Source organism: Xenopus laevis, chromosome 6L, assembly GCF_017654675.1.
Source record: "Xenopus laevis strain J_2021 chromosome 6L, Xenopus_laevis_v10.1, whole genome shotgun sequence".
NCBI classification, from domain to species: Eukaryota; Metazoa; Chordata; class Amphibia; order Anura; family Pipidae; genus Xenopus; species Xenopus laevis.
This window is the reverse complement of record NC_054381.1, coordinates 55295219-55309643: the sequence shown is the minus strand read 5'-3', so window position 1 is coordinate 55309643 and position 14425 is coordinate 55295219. Positions and strand designations below refer to the sequence as shown.

The 14425-nt window shown below is 38.0% G+C and overlaps 1 protein-coding gene across 3 annotated transcripts in view; it reads left to right on the top strand.

Annotated features, from left to right (window-relative positions):
* Positions 1 to 4240: 4240 nt before the first annotated feature.
* The window catches only part of LOC108718965 (transmembrane protein 108), a 109480-nt gene continuing 99295 nt past the window's right edge, over positions 4241 to 14425 (top strand). For all 3 annotated transcript variants that reach the window (XM_041566053.1, XM_041566052.1, XM_041566051.1), the window contains exon 1: positions 4241 to 4363. The gene's annotated coding sequence lies outside the window, so the exon portion shown is untranslated. The remainder of the gene's footprint in view (positions 4364 to 14425) is intronic.

Sequence of the window (14425 nt, the reverse complement as noted above, 5' to 3'; positions counted from 1 at the left end):
CGGCCCAATCCCAAGGGCATAAATCACCACTAACATTAACAATTATCCCAAAAATCATAAAATCAAAATTACATTTTTTTATATACAGACCCCAAAAAAGTCCACCTTATGCATTTTCGTACCCTGCTGTACTTAATCATAGGTAATTGTGACATCATTAGAAATTGAAAACCAGCATAACCCCTCCCAATCTACCATAAAACCAATCAGAAAGTTTGGTCATGCCTCTTTAAATACCAATTTTTATAACCATACAGTTCTTGGGTGCTATTACATTTATATGTAAACTGTATAAATAATAATACAACTCATACATACCAGAGTAAAAGCCTGTAAAAAAATCAAATTCCTTTGTTTAATCCAACCAGGTGTCATAAAATATATTTTACAGGTTCAAGCTCTTACATACAGTATGTCATTGACACATGTCATTTATACACATCATTTGGCAACATTTATTTATTCACATTCAAATTCTGGTCTTTGATGATGGGTGCAAATCTAGAAACCATTACATGTTTATTAAAAACCATAATGACATTTTTACTTATTGCCATTTGAAGAATCAACAATATCTAATAACAAACAATGTTCCCACAACATGCATATATGAATGTTCTATGTGCTATAATTTCTGTTGCTTTTTCCCTGTAAAATTCTGTTTGGGAGAGACACAAATCAAGCATAGCAAGACCTGCTTCATGCATATTTAAAAATTGTATGGCTAAAGAATATGTATGGAAAAGCTCTCTGTCCATACTGTAAAAACATTTGTTTTTATTTTCCTTTCCTCTCACATGGTTTCCTTAGTGCAACAAATTTATGGTCAATGCAGTAGATATGGATGGATTGTAAAAAAGGGTAAATAATTAAAAAAAACTATAAAAAATAAATAATGAAGACCAATTGAACATTTGCTTAGAATCGACAATTCTGTAACATACTAAAAGTTAACTTAAATGTGAACCACCCATTATAGAAAACATGGACAGTCTAATGGAAATGGCTTTGGGAATATGTGTAGAAAATTTACAGCATGCAAATCATCCTCTGTCTATTGCAGTAGGTATGTGAGATCCTGAAAAGCATCATTTCTTCCATTTGCGGAACTCCACCCTGTCCATATAAAAAAACCTTAGGATTCTAGAGGCCTCATTTACAATGCAGGACACACACGCAAAGTGAGAAAGGCTGTAATCTACCATAACTTTACATTTAGTAGACTCTGTCCTGCAGAGATCTGTGGATCAAGCTCTAATTGCATTAGTCAGTGATAGACCTAAATGGGGCTGAGGGGAGGCACTTTGCATTCCTCCACCAGCCCCCAATCCACCAATAAACTGCACGTTGATGTTAGGGAGCTTCAGAAGGTACAACCAGGGCTCCAATGTAAGGACAGAGCTAAGATGTTCTTCCTGATGGATTTTTGATCCAGCTCTCAGTACAGAGACCAGCAACTCCTGGGGTGCAAGTGCTCTGGAAGTGAGCACTAAGAGATGCGCTCTTGCCCCCCTTATCACTCTGCACTTGTGCCCCTGGGAGAGGTTAATAAGCCCTTCAAATTTAAAATGTATCAGTAGCTGGCAAGCCACTGTCTCACTGTCTTCAGAATTATTAGGGATTTGAAAGTGTTATTCATTTAAGATGCACTAAGGTGCATTATTCATATAAAGGTGTACAGGAAGTATGATACCTTAGAATTCTGAAGCACCACACAAATATGTTCTAACTAAAAGCTTTGGCAGTAAGGATTCTAAAATATTCTATTTTCCCTACAGTTTGATCTGCCCCTGGCTTCTAGAGGTAGAGGGTTTGTGTGGTGACTGTCATTAAGCTAGAGAAAGGGAAGAATGGAGTGGGCAGGATGGCAGTCATTTGCTAAAAAAAAGCAGAGCGCTACAGAGGAGAGCACTGAGATTAGGGAAGGAAAATTATTTCATTAATGGGTAGAAGGTAGGGACAGTGAGTTGCAGGAGTTAGGGACTGGGAAAATGACAATATTGTTGTAATGAGTATATAATTTACCCCCACAGCGATGCACATGAGTAGACACCACAATTATTATCCAACATCTGCTGATGGTAGCCCTGACGAGTCTAGTGGTAATGGGCCTCTCTATACTTCATGGCCTATTTTATATCCCAGTCCAGACCTGTTTCTGATGCTTGTGCAGCCTTGTATATGTGTGGTTGGACTGTGCAGATTTACAGAGAGAGAAAGAGAATTACAAAAGCTCTCTTTGTTAAAGGGGTGGTTCACCTTTAAGTTAACTTTTAGTATGTTATAGAATGGCTCATTCTAATCAACTTTTCAATTGGTCTTCATTTTCCAGGCTCTTACGCTTGCTAGGGTAATTTGGATCCTAGCAACCAGACTGCTGAAACCGTAAACTGTCTTAGACTATCTCTACTCTATATATAATTAAAGTTAATTTAAAGGTGAACAACCCCTTTAATGTGACTCCCTGATGCCTTGTAGTCCATTTCTAGTCTCACCCTGCTGCCTTGTTATACCCTGTTGTACCCACTTAGTCATTTACTATGTGTATAATTTATACAGACTGAAGCTCCACAGCCCCCTGCCCCCCCCCATAAATTATCTAGGACACTACTAGGGCGATTTGCACGTTTTTAGCTAACACAACCAACTGTAATATTTTCAAAAACTGTTTAAACTTTTTGCCCGATGAAACATAATTTGTTTCCTCCAGTTTAAGTAATAGGGACACATTTCAAGGAATGCACCCTTTGTTAGGTCTAGTGGCAGCAACTCTGAGCAGCTTTATCTAAATTTTTAAACAAGGCCTCTAGCAACACCACAGATCCTGAGGGTACAATATGAGCATACAAAGGGATATAAGAAAATGTACTTTTATATATATTTGATACCTATATATATATACACCTTGCTGTGAGTGTGCCCCACAGCAACCCATAGGCAAAGGACATTGGCCAACAGAAAGCCTTAGAAAAGTCACTGAAGACAAGTTGCAGTTTCCAATGGTTCAGCAGCCTCATCTGCTAATCTAATTTGGCACTTTTACAGGATAGGGCATCCCATCCTAACCAAAATAACAGGTTTGTACTTGACACCTCTTCCCTTTACATAGGAATATCTAGGGATCATATCATTATAGCTCAACCAAAGGGCTACATATTAGCCATGTTTATACCTTTGTCAAAGAAACCTATGTAAAACATTGCCATGCAAGGAAAATTCTACAGAAAAGCTCCAGCAATTCCAGAATGGTTATGTAACACCTATTTGGGCCATACGGGGTTAATTCACCAGCTAGTGCACTAGAGCATGGGTTACACGTGACTCTAACACTTCAGGTTAGGGCCTTCGCTATATGGAAGATTAAAGGTGTGGTGTAGTGTAACTACAACTCCCACAGGCTACTGTGCAATAACAAAAGACTTGGGTGCCAGGAGGTTATTAATAAAATAGGAACAAGGTTTAGTGAACTATGCGCTAGGCAAGTGACATCAGTTGAATGGAAACCCAGCTGGATCAGCATCCAGAGGCGAAAGAGGAAGAGGCCACTCCTTACACACACTATATAGCAGTGTAGCAGGAAGCTGTCACACCTCTCCTGGCAGATCACTCTAAGAAAAAGGTGGGGGCCTTAAAGCTGCAGGGCAGATTAACCAGTAGGGGCCCCTATAGTTATATGAACAGTTACACCAAAAAATGAAATAGCAGATAACAAATAAGCACTGTAGAATCATACAGAAGCTTTCTGTTATGTACCAGTGCCTTTTATAATTCTCTTCAGACTGAATGGCTGTCCATGTGGCTAAATAGCAATTATTATACTATAGTAATCTTTCTGAAGCAAAGAAAGTATTTTTACCTGTGCAGGACAGCAGTACATTATATTAAAATTACTTGATACTTTCATTTTTTGATGTTACTGTTCCTTTAAGCAAGAGCTTATTAAGCCAATTCTATCATCCCAGTGCAAAACTCCAAGCATCTGTAATTCCCCCTAGCCCCTGTTTCACCCAGTGCAACCCTGTCATTGACTGGGACACAATGTACAAGGCTCTCTCCCATGCCTGTATGATGTTATAGAGAGGCAGCAGCGTCTGATCTGTGAGTATCTCTGGGAGACTACACTCAAAGCCCAAAGCCTTCCCAGTGATTGGCCACGGCTGCTGTGTGATTCATGCCAGAATACCGGTACTATTGGCCTCCTGAGCTGCAGACTGTGCTGGGGGGGTGGATCAGTCTATGGCTGGAAATATACAGAACAGAGAGATTGATATATACGGAGGAGCAGGGATACGTGTGTATGTGGGTGCATTACTGGAGCGTGACTACCTGCTATTCTGGGAGCAGGCTGCTTATGAACTGCCAGGTGAGATTCCATTCATTCTATGTACTTTCTATATAAGTCACTGCTTGCTACTTTCATTTCTTTGTGCAGCCCCTAGCTTCCTATGTGCACATCAGCTGCTTTAAATTGTGAATCGATTTATCAATAGGATTCCAGAGACATCTCCGCTTTCTTTTCTTCTCCTTTATCTGATCAGAATTCAGGTAATTATCTGTCCATATATGTGGATTTATAGCTAGAAGCTGCTTTACTAACAATGGTAATACTGCCCTGCATTGCACTGCAATCATTATTAATACTATTAATAATATTGTCATTAACATTATTAACAAGCAAACCAAACAGCTTGTTGGAATGTAAGACATGAACATGATAAGACAGAGCAATTCACACTTTAAATATGTATATAAGTATTAGACCATTGCAAATGCCTGTTCTTCTAGGTAAGCATCTGGTGTCCTTAATGGTGGGTAGCTTATTCTGTGCATTCAGCCCCCTTAAAGATATTATTAAACCCGTCTGCTGTGATGCTATTGTAGTCAGCATTCTAGTTGCAATGTCAGTTTATTGTATGCAGGGCTGCACTTCATTTTTCACTTTCTTTGCTTGAGGCTAATTGCAATATATATTTTTCTTATGAGCCACTGACTCAGGCTGCCGGAAGAGCAAAAAAAAAAATCCCATAAAATGCCAGTGTAATGGGCATATACTATACAACAATCGGGTCTGCAGTGTAGCTTCTTTTCTTCCTGAGAAGAGAAAGTGCATAGAGCTGCTTGTCTGTGTATAATACAGGGACAGATGTTATATCCTGCAAGCTGATTTCTGTTATTAACAAGGATTTATTCAGGTAATCACAAGCACTAACCATGATCTGGGGCATTGTTTTCCAATAACCTAGTACTAAAGCCCAAGGCCACAGGTAGTTGGCCAGATCATTTGGCATTACCATTTAACTGTGTGGTTGCCAGTGAAACTGCAGGCCCTTGCATTGTGTAGCTGGTCTCATTAATATTTAATGATTTTAAATGTTCACTTATAAAACATGTCGCGATGCTTATTAACAGAGACCCTGATTATTGCTGTATTTGCTCCTTGCAAAGTCTTTTAACCCTGAGATTCTGCAAAACTCTGCTAAGCTAAGCATTGCAGGTTTCTTAATGACAAAAAGCACTGTGCTTTTGAATAAAGTGCTTTTGAATAAAGCACTGCTTCTAGTAGAGGGGGAATCAGCACAGTAGCGCTTGGGTAGCTCCTTGTTTCTTGGCAGAAGAGTTCCTTAATGTGCAGAATAAACCAGTAGATTTATAGGTACAAGATGCTAGTAAGGCACTGGGTTATTGCCTGGTAGCTTAAGCAATGTCTATCTGCTGGATAGAGGGGACACAATGGAGAATTAAAAGCCATCTGGTTTTTAATTTACAGCAAGAGCTATTTTTGTATTAGAAAGAGAAGAACAAAAAGATAATGGCATATGAGTCTTGCATTTTAATGTGTTTGTCAGAGCTATTCAATAGCTTACTGGTGTGAAGTCAAGTGCTCAAGTGACCTTGGGTATGCTGCTCATTTCCCTGTATTTCTTCTGGTACTTTGTTTCATCAAACCATTGCTTAAATACAGTATATGCTGGGGATGTTGCTCATTATACATTTGCTTGATTTACTAATCAGATTTTAATAAACTGGGGCACCTATTCTTTTTTTTTTTTTTATTAAATTGATAAGCATTTAAATAGGTATAATTGGCATGGTTAAATCCATGGTGTTACCCTACCAGGCCAGTTGCTGAGAATATAACAGAGGGAGTCATATGTACATGTGAAAAAGGAGGCCAGGTCTAATAGAAGCAATACTAAATCTTGATATCTGACTGTAACTTTAAATTCTAGATTGCCAGAACTAAAGTAATATGCTTGGGAAAATACAGATATGTGAGACATGGGATTTTAGTTTTTTTTTTGGACAAGGGGATTTTCCGTAATATGGATCGCCATACATTGAGTCTTCTAAAAAACTTTGAAAAAAAAGGTTGCTTCTCCTCAAATATGGATTTACGTAGCTTAGTTACTTAGTTAACAACAAGGAAAATAACATAAAAAAATTAGAATTATTTGCTTAAAATAAGCTCTATGGGAGATGGCTTTCCACTAATCCAAAGCTTTCTACAGATAAGAGATTACATACCTATACCTTTTTGTAAACTGTTAATGTAACATATAAACAAGAAACAAAGTTGGGAAAACATTTGGAAATTTGAGGATGTAAGAATTGTAATTCTTTATTTTGGAATAGAATGTGAAACCTTATTTATAATGATTGCATTACTCTACTTTGAGTCCTTGATGTTTGAATTGAGATATATACTTTCCGTGTGACAGTTATCTGTGTATTAGCTCAACCCTTTGTTAAATGACAAGGCGAGCACAGTTGATGGCAAGTGACTGATCTATGTCAGTAATGCACCTAATGGATGGAAAATGCTGTGATAGAGTTTGATAGAATGTGGCTGCTTTTTGATACTTTTAGAGTGGTTGTCATGAATTAAAATACACCATTAAAATGTTCAAAGGGACTAAAAACTCCATAAATATAATGTTTAGCACCTGCAGCTTTTTAGACCAAGTCTAAGGGGACAGTATAGACCCTTGTTCATCCTGAGTGTAATGAATAGGCCTTTTGCTGTGACTGTTTTATTTGCTGGATTCCATTATGAAGGGGAGATATTCTGGAGAGCTGGGGGAATGAATTCAACAAGTGTTTGTTGTCTGTGAGCCACTCTGAGTTGCTGGAAACTACATAGATATTTAAAACACTAACCCATATGTAATAAAAGGTACTATATTTGCCCAGGAGCAGTAACCCATAGCAGCCAATAAGATGTTTGCTTTTAAACAGGTGACCAGTCAATGCTACCTGCTGATTAGTTGTTATGAGTTAATACTCCTGGGCGAAATTAGTACAGTTTATTACATAACAACCAGGGGTGGGGGGGGGGAGAGAGGACAACGCCTGCAGTTCTCATTGTGGTGACCGTGCCGGGGGATAAGGTCTACCAGGTCTGGGGATCATGGGTTTTTTCCCCTGACAAGCTGCAGAATGACTGGCTATATAATTATATAATTATTTAATAAACCATTATTTATGGTTATTTCACCCCTAGCCATTTTCATTCAAATGCTCCCAAATACTTAGTGCCCATGACCGGTGTTGTTTTTTTTATGGAACTCAGAAGCACTTTATACATGTAAATAAAGTGATAATTAGAAAATAATAGCTAGTTCAAATGGATTCTGGGGAAGGAAACTGCCAAAACTATTAACTGAAAGAACTCAGCTTAACATGTTGACACATGTCTTTCAATGTATAATCATCATTTTCTTTACTGAAAACAAGGAATGAACAGCTACAGTATGTGCTTTTGATGGAATACTGCCTTAATGTTTATATTATCACTAGCTTTTAAACTGATATTTTAAAACACTTACAGTTAGGCCCATAAATATTTGGACAGAGACAACTTTTTTTCTAATTTTGATTCTGTACATTACCACAATACATTTTAAATGAAACAACTCAGATACAGTTGAACTGCAGACTTACAGCTTTAATTCAGTGGGTTGAACAAAATGATTGCATAAAAATGTGAGGAACTAAAGCCTTTTTTTAACACAGTCACTTCATTTCAGGGGCTCAAAAGTTATTGGACAATTGACACAAAGGCTATTTCATGGGCAGGTGTGGGCAATTCCTTTGTTATTTCATTATCAATGAAGCAGATAAAAGCCCTGGAGTTGATTTGAGTGGGGGGGAGGTGCTTGTATGTGGAAGATTTTGCTGTGAACAAATAACATGCGGTCAAAGGAGCTCTCCATGCAGATGAAACAAGCCATTCTTAAGCTGCAAAAAACAATAAAAAAAAACATCCAAGAAATTGCTACTATATTAGGAGTGGCAAAATCTACAGGTTGGTACATCCTGAGAAAGAAAGAAAGCACTGGTGAACTCAGCAATGCAAAAACACCTGGACGTCCACAGAAGACAATAGTGGTGGATGATCGCAGAATCATTTCCATGGTGAAGAGAAACCCCTTCACAACAGCCAAACAAGTGAACAACACTCTCCAGGAGGTAGGTATATCTATATTCATGTCTACCATAAAGAGAAGACTGCATGAAAGTAAATACAGAGGGTGCACTGCAAGCTGCAAGCCACTCATAAGCCTCAAGAATAGAAAGGCTGGATTGGACTTTGCTAAAAAAAAACATCTAAAAAAGGCAGCACAGTTCTAAAAAAAGTTCTTTGGACAGATGAAACCAAGATCAACCTCTACCAGAATGATGGCAAGAAAAAAGTATGGAGAAGGTGTGGAACAGCTCATGATCCTGCAGCATACCACATCATCTATAAAACATGGCAGAGGCAGTGCGATGGCTTCGGCGTGCATGGTTGCCAGTGGCACTGGGACACTAGTGTTTATCCATGATGTGACACAGGACAGAAGCAGCCAAATGAATTCTGAGGTGTTCAGAGACACTGTCTGCTCAAATCCAGCTAAATGCAGTCAAATTGATTGGGAGGTGTTTCATAATACAGAAGGACAATGACCCAAAACATAAAGCCAAAGCAACCCAGGAGTTTATTAAAGCGAAGTAGTGGAATACTCTTGAATGGTCAAGTCAGTCACCTGATCTGAACCCAATTGAGCTGCATTTCACTTGTTGAAGACTAAACTTCGGACAGAAAGGCCACAAACAAACAGCAACTGAAAGCCGCTGCAGTAAAGGTCTGGCAGAGCATTTAAAAGGAGAAAACCCAGAATCTGGTGATGTCTATGAGTTCAAGACTTCAGGCTGTCATTGCCAGCAAAAGGGTTTCAACCAAGTATTAGAAATTAACATTTTATTTTTAGTTTGTCCAATTACTTTTGAGCCCCTGAAATGTAGTGATTGTTTTAAAAAAACTCTTTAGTTCCTAACATTTTAATGCAATCTTTTTGTTCAACCCACTGAATTAAATCTGAAAGTTTGTAGTTCAACTGCATTTGAGTTGTTTCATTTAAAACTCATTGTGGTAATGTACAAAACCAAAATTAGAAAAAAGTTGTCTGTCCAAATATTTATGGGCCTAACTGTATTAATAAAAGTAATGGTAATAATAAATATTAGCGACAGAGATCTTTAGACTGTGCTCTCGATTTGGTACTGAACGTATATCATCCTCTACAAAGTGATGAGCAGGTTGTGTTGGCCTGCACCTGGAACCAAATCTTCTCCTACCCATACCCAATCCATCTGCTCTACCTCTTTCCGTTGGTGACATCAGAGGGGAGGCCAAAGAATAAATGCTAAGGGGCTGACACTGGGGCTGAGCAGCAATAATGAGACTTTGACTGGGTCGGGGCAAGCAGCATTATCTGGGGTAGAAAGTGGGTCAGGCAAAAATGTAAGGTAAAATCGGTTGGTTATTGAAAGCAGCCAAGTAAGGTTTTAATAAATCAAGTGCTAGTGTGGAAAGCTATGGACACGGTAGAGGTATGCAGGCTCAGACGAAGGTCATGAGTCTGGAGTTTGCAGAGGGTACTAATTAGTGGAGGGAGAGAGGGGTTTCGGCTTGTTCAAGTCAGCACAGTCAGCCTCCTGCCCACCCATTCTTTAATTTGGCTTGGAGTCGAGAGCAGAGGTTTGTTTGGGGTTCTCTTCTTTGCCACAGCTTGAAGGAATGATTGCCAAGGCTTGGGGGCCTATGCCAAAGATTGTTACCAACTAGAAGCTTAGAGCATGAGCTACATTGGACCCTCTTTCAGCAGGATGGGTGGAAGGAGCACATGAGGGTGTTGTTGAACTGCACTTCTATACTGCCAAAGATGTCTATCCTCCCTGGTGGAGGACCTGACACCTGTCTAAATCCTAGCTGCTATCACTCTCTTTTGACCCATGGGTTTCAGAACACCCTCACATCACTACCTCTGACTGCCCATATTACAAAGTGAATCTCAACAAGAGCTGAATGTCACATTGTGCTTTACAAATCCTAGTTTTGACATAATGCAGGTTAAGAAATTTAGGTTATTTTTCTCAGAGTTCAATGACCTGTATAATAGCAGATCCTATTGTATAAATAGAACTGCATGGTGATGTCTCATATTTATAAAAGGGAGCACATTATTCTATATATATATATATATATATATATATATATATATATATATATATATATATATATATATATATATATTCCAATAAAAGCACTAATTAAAGGGGTGGTTCACCTTTTAAGGAGAAGGAAAGCTACTGAAGCAGTTTATTGCCAATAAATTAGCCACAATAGTGCAAGCTATAACACTATATTTATTCTGCAGAATGCTCTAGAAGCTCTCTCTGTTTGTTTAGGATAGCGGCTGCTATATTAGCTTGGTTTGACATCACTTCCTGCCTGAGTCTCTCCCTGCTCACTCATAGCTCTGGGCTCAGATTACAGCAGAGGGGAGGATGGAGGGGGAGACGGAGAGAGGAGCAAACTGTGCATGCTCATGCCCAAGCCCTGGAGGTTTATGCTGACAGCAGGATGTCTGATACAGAAGCCCATATGTACACAATAGAAGGAAAGAAATGCTGTGTTTCTTTTGGCAGAGGTCTCAGAGCAGCATTACTTGCAGTGTTTACTGGTGTATTTATATAGACCTTCCTGATAAAGCTTACTTAGTTTTAGCCTTTCCTTCTCCTTTAAGTTAACTCTTAGGTTGTTATAGAGTGGCTAATTCTAAGCAACGTTTTAATTGGTCTTCATTATTTATTTGTTATAGTTTTTGATTTTTTTCCCCTCTTCTTCTGACTCTTTCTAGCTCTCAAATGGGGTTGACTGACCCCATCTAAAAAACAAATGCTCTGTAAGGCTAGAAACATATTGTTATTGCTACTTTTTATTCCTCGTTTCTATTCAGGCCCTCTCCTTCTAATATTCCAGTCTCTTATTCATATCAGTGCATGGTTGATAGGGTAATTCGGATCCTAGTAACCAGAAAGCTGTAACTGCAAACTGGAGAGCTGCTGAATAAAAAGCAAAATAACTCAAAAAACACAAATAATAAAAAATGAAAACCAATTGTCTCAGAATATCACTCTCTACATCATACTAAAAGTTAATTTAATGGTGAACAACCACTTTAACCCTGTTTGGAAAAATGCATTTTTTTTTACCTAAGCACTAGCTTGAAGAGGATTTGTGTCTAAATTCTGAACTTGGTGCCTGTTCAAATAGATTTAAATGTACATTTGTGACCAAATGCTTCAGGGCTAACTTTCGCTGTATGTAACAGCTCATAAACAGGTGTGCAAGATTCATGTTTTTTAGATGCATTTTTAATGCTTCCTGAATGCAATGTAAATGCGTACAAAACTGGACAAGGCACATTTAATTGAGCATTACTTAGAAGCATTTATTTCAATCTGTTGCATCCAAAGTTTTTTTTTTTTAAAAACACAGCATGTAACATTTCATAGAACTTCATTGTTCTAATTAATATTACAGTGGGAAATATTGTAAAATGTATAAAAAAACTCATTTGCATTTATATATTCCTTATACATGTATTTGTGTTTTAAATAATAAATGCCTGTACATGCTCCATGTGTCTGCAGCCTTAGCGTAACTCAAACAGATGTTCATTCAGTATTTTCATTAAAACCGTATGAACAATTGTGGTCCCCAGTTCCAGCGTCGCATTGCATTACGGATCCCCTCAACCCTTAAAAGCTGTAAAGACCAACAGCATCGCTAAAAAGCACAATTGATTGACACTACTTTCAGATATACTGAATGTGACTGTTTGTGCCTCAGTGACTTGAGAGTTTTGTTTAAATGTAAGTATAATGTGGGAGGGAGTTAAAATGCACAGAATACTGTATGACACTAGTTACAGAGCAGTATAAATGTATAAATAAAAGTATGAATTGAAGTGCAATGCTGCCCTTGTTTCTGCTGAAGTAATCAGTGACATTTGCTGCACATATTCATCTCCTTTCCCAATATCCCAGAATATAGAGGGTCTGCACACTTGGGCATCCCATCTGGCACATTTTTCATGATGTTTTGTTGAGACTTGGTTCATATGCTGCTTCTGGCAAGGTGATATGATTCTGCATTTAGTACTGGCACAGTCCCTGGGGTAGACATGTAATCATAGAGTACAGTGCACTTACTGACATGGCCAGCTTTTATGGGATAGTTGCTTTAGCATTCGAAATATATGACAAAATGTATAGCATGGGGAAAATAATTGCTGTGCTGGTGCTTTGTCATAAGAAATACCAGTATGGGACCTGTTATCCAGAATGCTGGGGACCAGGGGTTTTCTGTAACACGGATCTTTCCATAATTTGGATTTCCATACCTTAAACCTACTAGAAAATGATTTAAACATTAAGGGGCCGTTTCACCAAGGGTCGAATATCGAGGGTTAATTAAATCCTTTGAATCGCACGTTTCGAAGCAATTAAATCCAACAATCGAGGGAATATCCTTCGATCAAAAAAACTTAGGAAAGCCTATGGGGACCTTCCCCATAGGCTAACATTGAGTTCGGTAGCTTTTAGATGGTGAACTAGGGGGTCGAAGTTTTTTCTTAAAGAGACAGTACTTCAACTATCGAATGGTCGAACGATTTTTAGTTCGAATCCTTCGATTCGAAGTTGTAGTCGTAGTCGAAGGTCGAAGTAGCCCATTCGATGGTCGAAGTAGCCCAAAAAACACTTCGAAATTCGACGTTTTTTTACTTCGAATCCTTCACTCGAAGTTAGTGAATCGGCCCCTAAATAAACCCAATAGGCTGGATTTGCTTCCAATAAGAATTAATTCTAATCTTAGGTACTGTTTTATTATTACAGAGAAAAAGGGAATCATTTAAAAAAAATGTGATTTTTTGCGTAAAATGAAGTCTATGAGAGATGGTTTTCCGTAATTCAAAGTTTTTTGGATAACAGATCCCATACTTGTACTAATTGTCAACTATGTGTATCTGTTTTCCTATTATCCTTGACTGAAAAGAATGTTTCAAGATTCCCTACAATGAATAACATCAATTTAATTGGTTGGCTAAATTATAATTCACCTTTGCTGATGTCACATGTACATGTTCTAAGCTGTTCTGAAGTGTCACTGCCAATGTTTTATGCCACTTCCCTCAAGAAATAAATAATAAACTTTAATGATGGGAATGAGTGCAAAATGTGCTGCATATCTATAACAGATAGCAACCATTTTAGTGTTAGATTGCAAACAGCGCTGCCTACTGATCAGTTGCGGACATTTAATTATACTACACCTTAAATATATTTGTGCACCATATTACCAAATCAATAATTTACAATGCACTATTTTAATTTGATACATATATTTATTAATGTTTATGGGGAAACACTTTAAACTGATTTCTTAAGCAGACACATTAATATTACTTATGAGATAGATCAGGGGATTGTAATGTAGTGAATAAAGTACCCCCTCTTGTAAATTATAAGGATATTATAAGTTACAGAGGAGTTTCATGACCATATAAAAACACAAGGACGAAGGTTGAGTGTTTTTATACAGGTCATGCAACTCCAAGGTAACTCCTAATATCCTCATATTTTGCAACAGGGGGTACTACTTTATTATAATACACAAGTTTCAGTGAGTCATGTGACAGAAATGACATCACTACTCACCGTTTACAACTGATGACATCAGTACTCACTATTTATAAGGATATAATTTACAAGATATTCATGGCTTTTGCGTATTATATACATATAATACACAAGAGCCATGAATATCCTGTAAATTATATCCTTATAAACTGTGCTCAGTGATGTCATTGGTTATAATCGGAGCTTAGTGATGTCATTTCTGTCACATGACTCACTGAAACTTGTGTATTATTATAAACAACATACCCCCTGTTACAAAATATGAGGATATTTGCAGTCACATTGGAGTTCCATGATCTCAGCCTTTGGCCTCGTGCTTTTATATGGCACTCCTCTGTAACTTATAATATCCTTATATGTTACAATAGGGGGTACTTTATTCACTTAATCAGTAATG